At 37.4% G+C, this 15,000-nt stretch overlaps 1 protein-coding gene and 1 long non-coding RNA gene across 6 annotated transcripts in view; both read left to right on the top strand.

Annotated features, from left to right (window-relative positions):
* LOC135200278 (uncharacterized) overlaps nucleotides 1–12,076 on the top strand; it is a 17,878-nt gene extending 5,802 nt beyond the window's left edge. For 2 of the 5 annotated variants that reach the window (XR_010311242.1, XR_010311245.1), the window contains exons 2-5: nucleotides 4,904–5,067; nucleotides 5,751–5,825; nucleotides 7,290–7,457; nucleotides 10,251–12,076. This is a non-coding gene — a long non-coding RNA (uncharacterized LOC135200278). Of the gene's footprint in view, nucleotides 1–1,398; nucleotides 1,775–1,953; nucleotides 1,972–4,222; nucleotides 4,724–4,903; nucleotides 5,068–5,750; nucleotides 5,826–7,289; nucleotides 7,458–10,250 lie in introns of those variants that run through there. The other 3 variants (XR_010311243.1, XR_010311244.1, XR_010311246.1) reach the window with 3 other exon arrangements.
* The window catches only part of LOC135200282 (antifreeze protein Maxi-like), a 300,869-nt gene that overhangs the window by 72,767 nt on the left and 213,102 nt on the right, over nucleotides 1–15,000 (top strand). The gene's annotated exons all lie outside the window — the stretch shown is intronic.

Genomic DNA, 15,000 nt, shown 5'->3' with positions numbered 1-15,000 from the left:
CCCATCAAAAGCGTAGCTTTCATAGACGTTATACCCATAAAAAGAAAACGTAACCCGAGCATATCCTCTCAGAAGGACTTAAAATATAATGATAAAATGTTCGAAAAAGTAAAACCTTTCAGAATCATTAACTCTCACAGAAGAATCATGAATGAATTTTCTGGATTAACGAGGTATGAAAGACTTATTTTTTTCGTTCTTAAAGAGTCGAATTCCCGAATGTCATCCACGCGCGGATTAACTTCGTCGCTTTCCTCTTCAATTCCATTCAGAATAATTATATAAAACAAGGAAGACTCAAAACTGGCATCTGAATAGCACTTGAAGCCTCCCTTCTCTTAATAAGGTGAATTAGTCTCCTTTCTTTTACAATAAAGTGAAATGTTCTTTCTCTTCTCCTTCCCCTACTAACAGGGTGAAGTGCCGTCTTCCTTCTCTCACGAACAAAATGAAATAAAATTTTCCTTCACTTACTAAGTAGGTGAAATGCACCCTTCCTTTTCTGCACTCTTCCTTCTCTTACTAACAAAATGAAACGCAGCCTTTTATTAATTAAGGGAAATGCAGTCTTCCATGTCTTACTAGCAAGTTGAAATACAGTTTTCCTTTTCTAACTAACAAAGTGAAATTCAATTTTTCTTCTCTTCCTGACAAGATAGAATCCAGTCTTCCTTCTCTTACTAACAAGGTAAAATGCAGTCTTCCATGTCTTACTAGCAAGTTGAAATACAGTTTTCCTTTCCTTACTAACAAAGTGAAATTACAATTTTTCTTCTCTTCCTGACAAAGTACAATGCAGTCTTCCTTCTCTTACTAATAAGGTGAAATGCAGTCTTCCTTCTATGCAGTCTTCCCTTCTCTTACTAATAAAGTGAAATGCAGTCTTCCAGGTCTTACTAACAAGCTGGAATACAGTTTTGCTTTCCCTACTAACATGGTGAAATTCAATTTTTCTTCTCTTCCTGACAAAGTGGAATCCAGTCTTCCTTCTCTTACCAACAAGGTGAAATGCATCTCCCTTCTCTTACCAATCACATGAGATGCAATTTTCCTTCTCGTACTAACAAGGTGAAATGCCGTCTTCCTTTTATGCACTCTTCCTTCTCTTATTAATAAAGTAAAAAGCAGTCTTCCTTCTCTTACCAGCAAGATGAAATATAGACGCCCTTATGTTAATATGGTGAAATGAAATCTTCGCTATCTTAGTCGTAAGGTGCAAATGCATGAGGAGGAGATGTATTGCCGAATGTTGTAACTTGTGACATCAAAATGGTAATTATTCTAAACAAGTTGCATCGAGACAAGGTTATCAACATAAAGTTTAGTGTGAATATAAAAAACTCTTTCGAATGAATTTTACATCAATTACCATGAAAAGTTTCCAACACCGAACGACAGAAGATTAACCACGGCCTAAGAAGAAAAGAATGTTTATGAAGTTGTCTCTTGTGCGATCAAACTACATCAGTTGTTTGGATTGTTATGAAAATGTATTGACTACAATAAGCAGATGGCATTATAATTGCCATTTAACAACTTCCGATAAATTATTGTGAATGCTCCGAATTAAAGAAACAAATGGTAAAACCAAATGAATACCAACACGTCGCCAGAGCTATTAACCACAATGCACCACTTGTTAAACGCGTGTCTTACAATTTACACTTGGCATTGGTAATGAATGTCAAATTGCGTCAACGTAAACTTGGTACCAGTCGAGCACGAAAGCTGGCAACACCTGGAGAGCTGTCATTAGAGTGGGCACCAAAAAGAGGTACCTAAACATTTCTCTGCATTTTGATGTAAATTTCAAGTTGAATATATTCGTCACGGTGTGTCACAGTAACAAGAGTTCTCCCAACTTTTTAGATAAACTTGCACCAATTTGCACAAAGTGGATGATATTATTTGTTCCATACTAAGGCAGAATTCAAGTAAGAAAAAGGACAACTTCCACTCAAGTCACCTGTAGTAAGTATAAGGTGCAAAATATGGTAGCAAATAAACCAAAGCTTTAAATAAAAAAAATAAAAAAAAAAACGATGTAACGCTACCAGTGAATAAAGTGCAACCCTTCACATTTGGACGTGTAGGAAAATGATTAAATTCTTGGTACAAGGTTTAACGGCAAGACACTATAAGTTTCCATGAAACGAACTCATCCACACTGCCTCAAGATATTTAGGCTATGAACAATCAAAGATTAGTCCTCTCGGCTGCTGGTAGGGCAGAATGAAGAGGTACACACAAGACTCTCTATGTCTTCCAACACTTAATACACTCACGAATAGTCCATGCTGGCGTAAGATTACTGATGTTTCATTTTATGTAGAATTAATATCCAACTTCTGTTCCTTTCCCTTAAAGCAGAAAGGTGGAACAGTTTTTGGTTCCCCATGGAAAAGGCAGATGGTTTTCAATGGCCAAATCCGTCGATCTTATCTCTCTCTCTCTCTCTCTCTCTCTCTCTCTCTCCTTTAATCCAGTCCCAGAGAGTTCGTTTTATCTGACATGAAAATTCTATTTCCTTCTGACTTCACGAATGTTTTCATGGGAGAACCAATCTCTCTCTCTCTCTCTCTCTCTCTCTCTCTCTCTCTCTCTCACACACACACACACCCTCGGGTTGTCTTATGTTCTGTTCTTAGCACGGAAATGAAGTAGACCGCTTGTTCGATGATGAAACCACAGTTCTTTTTATCACACCTTACTTAGCTTTTTTCTTCTTCTTCTTCTAACCAATGAACGCAGCCCAGCCCGTCCCAAATCCCACCAAGAAAATATAGCACATCAACGCAAGAAACAATCAGAGCTATCCCCGTTAGTTCGGTGACGGTTTATTATGCCTGGAAATATTTCTGAACATAATATTAGAACTGCGCGTTAGTTGCGTAAATGCCTGGTATTTAAGCGTCCTGCCTGCGTTTGCGCATAGAAAATAGGAGCGACCTTCATTCAGTACTTAACAGTGGTTCCCAAACTTTTTCTGGTCGTTACCCACTCCTACGGGCTGCTCTATGAGCAAGAGCCCGTGCTGGCATAAGGCCAGCTTAATCTCAAACAACAACAACAACAACGTTGCCCACTTTTCACACAGGATACTTGCCCATGGACTACCGCCCACAGCCAAGCATAACCCATGTATGTATAAATAGCCCATGGTTTTATACATACCTATCATCAGATTATGGATCCCTGCATTCTGCTACATGGCCACCCAGGTTTGGGAACCACTGATTTAGTAGATACAAAGTACTTCTTGTAAATTTTAAGGATCACATCGCCTAAACGAAAAATTCTTTATAAGGATTTACGATGTTCAAATAAAAAAAATATACGCCATTTGGTTGACTGCTACTTTTTGTTGCGTCGCGTGTTCTGGGTCCTTTTGGGGGTGGGGGTCGGGTGGGGGGATCAGATCACCTTGACATAACCGTTCTCATAAGCCTGGCGGTCATAAAATCACAAAATATACGTCAGTTTTTATATTACTTCCCACGAATGGACTTTCGTAACCAGGGCTTTTTTACCTTTAATAAAAGACAAACTGTCAAAATTCATTTAGAACGGAAGAGAAAGTGTTCCGAAGTTTCTACGGGAAATACTATGGTGCATATGTTAATAAAAGTAGACGTAAACCAGACGTTCGTAGATAAATTGAATTTTTCTCTGTAGTCCACGTTTATATAGTGGAGTGCTAGGCCAGCAACTTACATTTACATATGTCAGCAACTTACATTTATATATGTCAGCAACTTACTTATAAAACTTTTATATATGTATATAAAATGTGTGTGTGTGTGGTGTGTGTTGTGTGTGTGTGTAGTATAGCAGGTCTTACGGTCGAAGGGTTAAGACACTCACCTTACAGGCAAGACGAGTTCGGTTCGAATCATGGACAAGGATGATGAAACTGAAAAGTACCGTTAAAATATACTGTACCTCTGTTGACCACAGAGGGTAGCAAAATGGGTGAAAATGCAACATAGGTCTAGCAACCTCATCCTGAGAACAGGAAACATAACATCCGATGGGGGCCACACCCTTAAGGTCAAAGGTTATATCAGCTAAAGCAAAGTTGGGTCTGGTCAGAACTTCAATGGGTATTCATCCATAAAATCGTTACTAAATGAGCCCCATAAACATCTATGGAGTCTACGGAAAAAAAATATATATACATATACACATATACATATAATTGTCCAATTTACTTTCACCACAGAGAAAACTACTAGTATATCTGGTCTTGTAAGAGGCGAGATGCCTTAAGAAAAATAATCATAACAACCTGAGACATAAAGAGAGACGAACACGGAGCTTGCAAAAGATTACGCTTGACCAAGAGTACATTACTGAACTGGCGTTGGGATCTCTGGTGCAAAACTGTCTAGCAATCTAGCAAGTTTTTCTTAAGTAAACGTCAAGTCATTAGACACTAAACTCATTGCCGTGGTTTACTGGTAATGTCTTGGTCAGATGCAGACCAAACATGTGCTGTCTTAGCTGTACATTAAGCTCTGTAATGCTTGAAATCAATTTAGCAATGCAAAGGGGCTTTTCCATGGCAGGCGTCACTGCCAAACACTAGCTTTTACAAAGAGGTGGGCTACTGACTCAAGCAACAAAACGAAACAGAATTCTACAACTGACTAAAATCAGGGTTCAAAGGAGGGAGGCGAATTCCTCAGTCAATCATTGAATAGAACTGATCACAAATGAACTGGTAAATAACCAAATAGCTTTTGGATTGCAATAAAAACTTTGACAATCCCTTTATACCATTTAAAATTTTCTGAAAATGGCACCGTCGGAGTGCCAAACCTCAAAGTAAAGAAGTGAAAAATAATCTTTGATTGTTCAACGACTCGAAACTTCATGACGAATATTTCTCTTTCGTTAACAGGATATGTCTAATAAAAGCTGTTACCCACTGCTGCTGGATTGGTCTGTCGCCTAGTCACCAACTCCACTCAACGTTGGAAGAAACGTCACCGGGACTGATTGACAACAAACGTTGCAGAGACAAAGTCAGCAAAAAGCATTCGGAGGGAGGCAGTTCTTGAGAAGGTAGGTGACAAGAGGTTTGAGTTCTTCAAAATTGGGTATATTTCATCATTTGAAAACCATTCAAGAATAGATTTAGAAAATTTCAGACTGTCTAACATCCCCCGTAGGGAGGTAGTGCCGTCAGTGGACCTCATGCGGCTCACTATAGGTATTATTTAAGGTTCTTTGCAGCGTGCCTTCGGCCCCTACCTGCAACCACTTTCGTTCCTTTTACTGTACCTCTTTTCATATTCTCTTTCTTCATCTTGCTTTCCACCCTCTCCTAATACTTGATTCATAGTGCAACTGCGAGGTTTTCCTCCTGTTAAACCTTTCAATACTTATTACTATCAATTTCCATTTCAGCGCTGAATGACTTAATAGGTCCCAGTGCTTGGCCTTTGGCGTAAATTCTATATTCTACTCAACTCAACTCGACTGCTTAACATTATTTCACCAAAATTTCTAATGGGAGCAAAACCGTATGGTTATGCAAATGATGGACGTTCAAACGGCCCTAACACGGAATTTAATATTCTAAAAAGAAACTCACGGTCCAAGGGATTATGTCTCACACATTATCGTCCTTCGACCGTCAAATAATCTCACCTTCAAAATTTCTCTTCCCGAGCTGCGCCTAATTATCCGCCACTCGAGAAAAATGAACCCTCTTTGCTAATCTAATCCTTTCGCTTAATTTCCAGACCAATCATTTCGGAGGATGGGCGGCGCGACAATAGCGCTGGTGGCTGCTCACCTGCTTCTGCTCATTAAAGCAGGTAAGACTGGAAGGGGTCAAGAAAAATATAATGTGAACTTAATGAACCTTTCTTGAATAACAAGGTATCAGAGTTGATTCGAGTAATTGGATGCTGTTAATTCCTTCGTTTCAAACACGTGATATTTGGTAAATAAGTTGGTTCACATTATTTGAGGAACTATTGAATTAATGTTTTTTCTCATAAACATGTGATCTTTGGTTTTGTTCATTTTCCTCGTGTCTTTGTGTTCGCTTTTTTTTTTTTTAAATATTTCCCTTACGTGCTGTTACGTGGAAGCATGCATATCAAGTTCATAGCCATAGCCCAGCTTTAATTACTGATAGGAAAAGTAAAGGAAACATAGATAATACACGAGCAAATGGATAAAATTAACAGTAATGACACAAGCCATTTAAAAAATAAGAGCTTCTGTGAATTTTATGGTGTGATTTGTGGATTTTTACTGCTGTCAATTTGCGTTAACTAGGTAACTACCGACATAACCGAGATATTTCATTTTACCGCAAAAAGAAAAAAAATAAATAAATAAATATCTTAGACGGTCAGCTAATTTTTCAACAAACGTATTTTAATAACTTCAAGCATTAGTTACCACCCTGAAATAATTCTCCTTGTGTTTTACTAATTTGTTTATATTTTAATATATTTATTAATTTACGTATTCATTTTCTTCTATTCTAATAAGTGATCACTGTTTTTCAGTTTTTCCATTTATTTTACGAGAACTTGCAAATGAACCCCACTTCCTTTGGATGTTATATATATCTATATATATATATATATATATATATATATATATATATATATATATATATATATATATATATATTTATATATACATTATATATATATATATATACATTATATATATATATATACATTATATATATATATATATATATATATATATATATATATATATATATATATATATATATATATATATATATAAAGCATCCAAAGGATGTGGAGTTCATTTGCAAGTTCTCGTAAAATAAATGGAAAAACTGAAAAACAGTGATCACTTATTAGAATAGAAGAAAATAAATACGTAAATTAATAAATATATAAAAATATAAACAAATTAGAAAAATAGGAGTTCCTCGTTGGATGAGTGGTTTTCGCACTCGGCTACCAGTCCGGTGGTCTGATGTTCGATTCTCGGCTCGGCCAACGCGGATCAGAGGAATTTATTTCTGGCCGATAGAAATTATTTCTCGATATAACGTGGTTCGGATCCCACAATAAGCTGTAGGTCCAGTTGATAGATGACCAATTGGTTCCTAGTCACGCAAACATATCTAATCCTTCGGGCCAGCCCTAGGAGAGCTGTTCATCAGCTCAGTGGTCTGGTTAAACTAAGATATACTTGACTTTAATTAGTAAAATACAAGGAGAATTATTTTCAGGGTGGTAACGCATTGCATCTTCGCAGAAGAATAACTCTTCCATCACTTTCAGGTCAGTCGATAAGATGCTACGGCTGCACAGGCTACGACATATCGCGTCCACTTCACCGAATCACAAAATAACCCGGCTGCGCTGATGGCAACTTCGACTGGAGACAGGTGCAGATTTACACGGCCTATACACCTGGGTTCAGCTGTTACTCTTTCACCTACAATAATGGTAAGTTGTTGTCTCTTCAATGCACCGGGAATCGAGCCTGATGAGAGTCTGAAATGTGCACATGCACACACACATTTCTCTCTCTCTCTCTCTCTCTCTCTCTCTCTCTCTCTCTATATATATATATATAATATATATATATATATATTAATATAATATATTAATATTATATACACACACACAAAGAAACAAGAAATGTGAGAGAGAGAATGAGTATACAGTTTGCCTAAATGTAAAATTCTTATTCTACCCAAGTCTACTAAAACCAAAATTGTCTTAAAATGTCCACCTACGAGAATATATATATATATAATATATATAATTAATTTATATATATATATAATATATACACACAGTGTTTTTATATTTGTGTACATATATATATATATACGTAATTACCGCAGGTGAAGAAATAATTAACTTATTTCCAAGCCATTGACGAAGGACTGATACATAGTGTTAGAAATCACAATATAGCTATATAATACAGAAACAGTACTGACGAACACACACAATCCTGAAAAGTGTTCAACACCGAACAAAATATGATACAACTTCCTGAGGCAATGCTCCATGTCTTTCTATACCTGATGTTTTGAGCTTTATCGCACCCTTACTCGCCTTTCAGGGACTTTTCGCCGTGGAAACACTTGAACAATTTCTCCATGATTTTTAGCTCGGCAATAAATCCCTTACTTTCTTCATCAGACGCCCTCTTCCTCTGCTTATTGCGCCAATCCAAGAGGTATCGTCCTCAAGACACTCTCGACCCTACGTTCGGGTATTGTGTAAACTTGTTTGCAATGAAACCACCTAAATATTCTAGTCCCTCTTCTTCCAGAGCCGTATATATACGGCTCTGTCTTCTTCTATATCAGTTTTGCCAAGTTCCAAGGTTTCCTTTAGCAATTTCCCTGAAACCATTTCTTACGCCCATTACCTTCATCAAAATCAGTCTGGGAATCAAAACAATATTGCAGAAAGGGCTATAGTAGATTCACATCAACCGTGCATTTGATGTCTAGGCTAGTCCCTTACGACGCTCCTGATTGGCTGTTGATAAGCCAATGACAGGACTGAAAACTCTCAGACTCTCTCGAGAGTTCACATAGGTAGGATCTATGTTCCACTTCTCCTGAGGGATACGTCTTTCAGGAGAGGTGGAACATTGATCCTACCTATGTGAACTCTCGAGAGAGACAGTTTCCAGCCCTGTGATTGGCTTATTAACTGCCAATCAGGAGCGTCGTAAGGGACTGACCTAGACATCAAATGCACGGTTGATGTGAATCTACTATAGTTCTCTTTCCAGTCACTGTTCATCAGAAGTTGATGCTATCTACTCACTCAAGCAAAAAAGGAAGGAAAGCCTGAACTGATGTGACCTCCGTTTACCACTTTCCTCTGTGTCGTGCTTTGATCCCACGAGAGAAGTCTCTGTGTCCATTAGGTTAAGGCCAACAAAATTCTGTTGGCCTTGCATTAGGTGACATCATATTCTGAGCTTTACTGCTGCAGGTGATGGATGCTGATAGCATGCTCCCATTAGTCGAAGGCAACCGAAGAAGTGTTCCAATCCATCTTGGTTGAATCTATACGTCAAGATGTATGATATAGCAAACTTTTCTGCCATCATTTTGTACAGTTCAGGTAATGATATTGACGATATTATGAGTTCTTTTTGAAACGTTTAAGCCCTTCAACTACCAGTTTTGCAGTGTTAACCGTTTTGCCCAGCACTGCATTTTGTTTCCGTAAATTTAATCCATAGGCATTGCGTGCCCACTTTTTGTCCGCTGGCACTCGAGAATTGAAAAGCACAAACTATCTGTCTTCTAGTGAGATGAATTGCATAGTTTTCTCCCTGTGTTTCTCCGACAGCAGTCCTTGTTTGCCAAAATACTCCAGGGATTTAGCAGTCGTTTCTGAGGAAATTGCACCTCTAATTTTATACGAGCAAGTTGAGCCTGACGTTACATACAACCTGTGAAGACCGCGGTCTGTTTTGGAACGAAGATGGGTTGACCCTGTATCTCTATACACCTTGGTGATTTGTACCACAAGCCCAAATGCGTTTTGAAGCCAACCCCACTTTGACACCTGTTAGTGGTGGATCTGTAGTCTCAAATGGTTCTGTAGTGTGTGTGTGTAAATATATATATATATATATATATATATATATATATATATATATATATATATATATGTGTGTGTGTGTGTGTGTGTGTGTGTGTGTGTGTGTGTGTGTGTGTGTGTGTGTGTGTGTGTCAGAGATATATAGTGTGTGATTTCCAACACTATGTAAGAGTCTTCATCAATGGCATGGAAATAAAAGTCGAAACCGATCACGACCTACATTCCATTTCTTATTATAAAACTGTAGAACCAATTGACTAATTACCTCATATAAACTGGCCTTATGACATCACAGGCTATTGCTCAAAAGCAGTCTGTAAGGTGCGTCCACACTACAGTAAAGCATATTATCAACACTACAGAAATTTATGGCATACACATCACAAATAGGTTGAAAAAGATCAACGACCGTAAGTAGAGCACGAATCTTTGGCATACACTGCATGATTGCATAACGCACCGGTTAGGACTACCAATAAGTCATTGACTTGTACTCACCTATTTTGTGATGTATTTACGAATGTTACCGACGTGAGTAATATAATACAACATATTTTATTGTTTGAAGGTATTAAGAGGCCTGGCGTGGACCTTACGCCCTCACCGGCCAACTGAAAACCTAACGCATCCTACATTACCTTTGTTTTCCCTTCGTAGGCCAACATGAGATCACCCAAAGGTATATGGTCCGGAGCCCACTGGCGCGAGAAGACGAACCCCTTTTGCCCAGGAACAGGAACAAATACAAGGAGAGGGAATACCGAGAGAGGGTACAGGGAGCGAGACTACAGGGATAGGGAGAGCCGAGAGAGAGACTCGGAATAGAAGGAACCATCGTCAAAGGATACTACTGCCACACGGATTACTGCAACAACTCAATAGCGTTGGCTTCCTCCTTAGTCCTACTTCTGCTGCTGAACATCCTCGTGATGCTTCTGCGCTGGTGGTATTGAGTCTAGAGAGACATCGGGAGTCTTTCTTTTGTTTTAATACCTTTTTTAGGAGTCTTATGATACAGAATCATTATTATCAAAGGGAGGAAGGACGGTCCTAGCCTATTTCATCTTCAGTTCTTGTCACACACAACTGGAAAGGGACATAAGTCTAACCCACTTAACCTTTCAAACTTTCCCTTTTTCATTTTTATCCAAGCTTCCGGAATTTCCCTTGAACATTTCGACATCCTTACATGGCATGGATGACCTTATATGACATCTTTGACCTCCTAGAAAAACACCATCGTTCCCTAGTATGCCCCTCATACCTCAAGTATAAGGTGGTGTTATTCGCGTGTATTTCCAAGACTTCTGACAGTTCCTGGCGGAACCAGCTAAAGGATATGAACGTACTAATGATGATTTCAAAAGGAGAAACTGTGAACGGCACGATCTTCGTCCCTCACGTTCTCTTAACGAACGAAAATGATAGTTGTTAAGTTTTGTAATGTTATGATAAGTTTAGTCAGGATTGGCGTTGGAAGTTTTTTATTTCTTATTTTTGAATTGTTTTCATACTCTTGTCATTTCATCTTTCAAATTTAAGCCTGACTTCCCTTATGTAATTATTGATAAAGCTAAAAATAGTATTTATTCGTAGTACATGGCCGTTAGAAGAGTGTGCTATAGTAGCACTACACAAAGAGTAGACTATGCTATGCATGGTATTGTAGGACAATGTTACTGCCACATTTACATGATGTGATTTCCCAATGTTTAATTCATTTGATAGTGCCAAATCGCATGTAATTAGACTATCTTATTGGAGTAACATTAACATTACTTATAGTCAGCGAATGTTCAATAAACTATACAAGTAAGCAAGAATACAGGAAGTTAACCAGGTCGAAATGTACTTAATAACATAGTGCTAACAGATAGTACTAACAGTTGTAAGAGTATCAGCCTAAAGGACACAGATCTTCTTGGGCCCCCCTGCCCGAAAAGAAACTAAAAGTTTTATTTGTAGCAATGCACAAAGTACAAACGTTTCGGATTTCGTAGCTACTTTCTGTAGAATTTGTAGTCACTTTGTACTTATTCTCAATTTTGTTGGAGTAAATATTGCACAAGTGACTCTAAGTTCTAAGTTCTGCGCCTGGAGCAGCCCGCAGGAGCAAATTGGTACCTATGGATGGTATTCTTGCTTCACATGATTTACTAACCTTTCTTAATAAGATTAAAAAACGTAGTCTTATTATTCCATAGCAAAAAAAGAGTAGACTTTGCAAAACCATTTCAATTACATTTAGGACTTCAGCTTAACAGGGGTATCAAAATCAGGACGAGTGAAAAAGCCTTTAGTAAATAATAATTAAAGTGAACTTATGTACAGTATTCCTCACATAGATTATTTTATGTTTTCTAGTAAAGCTTATTGTTACTCATATGTTATGTAGAATTATCTTGTACTATCAAAAGTACAAATTACGGTAAATATATCTTTTAAGTTGGTTCAAAAGTTGAATAAACCATTTTGAAGTAAAAGCAGTTTTATTACCCCCATACGGAGGTATGCGAAGCCTAGACGAAAATCTAATCAGTAGTTACAAAGCAGAAGGAACGAAAGCTGTGCTTATACTTGAAACGCTATATTCACTCAAAAGCGTTTTCAAATCAAGGCAGTTCAAGTAAGATGCAAAGTAACAGGTATTTTTTCTTTGAAATCGTGTTAAGATAGATGGAAAGCACTGTGGATATTTATCTAATCGTAATTGTACAGAATAACTTTAAAACGTGTAGCAGAATTATGTGAAACATTGATATTTTACTGTGATTAGATCGAACCTAAACATCCAGTGTGTTCATACCAGCCATATATACCTGAGGATTTACTCCTCAGGTATTTTTGGCTGGTGTGATGCCATATCAACCTTCCACTGATCCTAGAAAACCGGGAGAAATTGTTGACAAGAGATCAAAATGCGTCCATTCAATATGGTAAAGGATGAACATATTTTTTTGTTTTTTTTTTCAACACTACTTAATGTTAAGCGCATGAACCAGAAAACGTAATGTTTACCTGCTAAAGTAATATTGTTCTAAAGGGCCTACAATAATACAAAGTGTTAAGAGTCCGTGTATAATTTTCAAGACTTTTTCGAACCCTTCCCTGGGTTTATCTTCAGTCCAAATGAACACTTAGTTACAACATGTACAGAGGTAAATTTAAAAACAAAAAAAGAGTCGTTGAAGATCGTTGACACCGGTCTTTAGCTCGTGTCAACGATCTTCAACGACTCTTGTTTTTAAATTTACTTCTGTACATGTTGTAAGTAATTGTTCATTTGGACTGAAGATGAACCCAGGGAAGGGTTCGAAAGCTTTTTGTAAAGTCTTAAAAATTATACACGGACTGTTAACACTGTATTATTGTGGACCCTTTATCATTTATATATACTCTCGCGAGAAAGAGTTTTTCCCTACTAAAGTAATATTGTTATGGCCATCCTAATCAGAAATTTACATTAGGTTTTAAAGTACCTGAAGATTCTCACTAATTACATTCTTTATTTACTTTATTTTATTTTAGGCCTGACCTAAACCCAGTTTCCGTGATGAACAATATCTAATGAAACAGTATTATTAACTTTCCATCTACTGACTGCTGGTTGTCATTAAGGTTGGATTATATATATTTATATATATATATATAACATATATATATAGATATAATATATATAATATATATATAAACTTGCACAAAATGTCCTCATAATAGTCAATTTCTCGACAGTAAACCACAGACAAGCAGTATGAAAAGTGTACCCATATCATTTTCCTACCTCATGGCCTGAAATGTGTACAAAACTTGAATTATTATAAGAATAAAAAAATACCGATGGTTGCGTTAAACTTTACGTTATCATGAATGATTTCGAGCGTGATGTGGATCGCTAACAACTGCTTCGAGATTTGTCTCAACGTAAACCTTGGCCTCAATTGTCCCTTCCTCTTCGCACCAAATTGCTGTTTCTGGATTAATAGAGCCCACCCTCAACTTCTCTCTCTCTCTCCTCTCATCTCTCTCTCTCTCTCGTCTCTCTCTCTCTCTCTCTCTCTCTATATATATATATATATATATATATATATATATATATATATTATATATATATATAATATATATATATATATAGTGTGTGAGTCTCCCAACTTTGTTTTTCCCTTCCTAATGCCGGGAGCCAAGAAATCATTTATCGATTTGAATAGAGTTGTGGAGTTCAATTTAAGTTGTGCTATGTGATCAAGTGATTAATACAGTTATCTGATATTTTTCTGCATAAAACCATATTATGAAAGCAGAGTCAGTCAGTCAGTCAGTCTGTCTGTCTGTCTGTAATAGTTTACCCTTACACGAATTAAGCCGTTTTCTTCAACGTAACGTTCTCTCTTTTTTTGTATGGGGTACTTCTGAGAACAAACTGTATGCTAGCTGCTGGTCCTACCAGCATCAGACCCGATCACCATCGCTAATTAGTCCCAATATTTCAGTCGGTTAGGTATTGTAAATGGAGTCGTTCTTGCTTCATAAGGAAGTCGTTTCACAATTTTTATTCTACTATATATAAACATACTTTTCAGGCGTGAAGGTTAAAAACTAAGGTTACGCAGCATGGTGGTTATTATTTTTGATGCAAGAGGCCACTATCGTGTACCTCAACTAGCGGGTTGCTGAAATTATTATATCAGTGATTATTTGTAATGTGTGTGTTTATGATGTGCTGGACAGGCTGTACTGCTGCTTAGATATCTTGCCATCACGTACCAAGCGTCGCATTTGACCTTGGTTAGGACATCTAAACGTACAATTACAATTAGCTGATATTATGGTTATTACTTCACATAAAACTATTTTGTGAACAGAATAAAAAAAACCAAGGGACAAAATGACTCTCTCTCTCTCTCTCTCTCTCTCTCTCTCTCTCTCTCTCTCTCTCTCTCTCTCTCTCTCTCTCTCTCTCTCTCTCCCCCTGCGTGTTTGTTTGTTTGTATGGTGTTTTTACGTTGCACGGAACCAATGATTATTCAGCAACGGGACCAACGGCTTTACGTGGCTTCCGAACCACGTTGAGAGTGAAACTTCTATCACCAGAACTCTCTCTTTGCAACGGAGAACATTGTGCTTACAGCATACATTCAGTTCTTCCTTCTTCTTAAGGCGTATAAGAAAATGTACGAAGTCGAGAAAATTACCAGAGTTGTTTATCAGACAATAACTTCCTTTCCTTGAGGAAACTTAAACCGTGTTTTTTATTCTTGGGTAGATTTAAGGGCTGAATGAAAATATGATAAGATAGTTTGAACTGGCGAAAGTGATGAGTCTTTCATGCGCATATGTGAACCATGAGCTTGAGCATCAATTTGTTTCCTTAAAAAAAATAATAACTTGAATACCAGACTTGCTGGTGGGA

This window comes from Macrobrachium nipponense, chromosome 26 (assembly GCF_015104395.2).
Source record: "Macrobrachium nipponense isolate FS-2020 chromosome 26, ASM1510439v2, whole genome shotgun sequence".
Classification (NCBI taxonomy): Eukaryota; Metazoa; Arthropoda; class Malacostraca; order Decapoda; family Palaemonidae; genus Macrobrachium; species Macrobrachium nipponense.
Note: the sequence above shows the minus strand (reverse complement) of the source record. Positions and strands in the feature narration are given on the sequence as shown.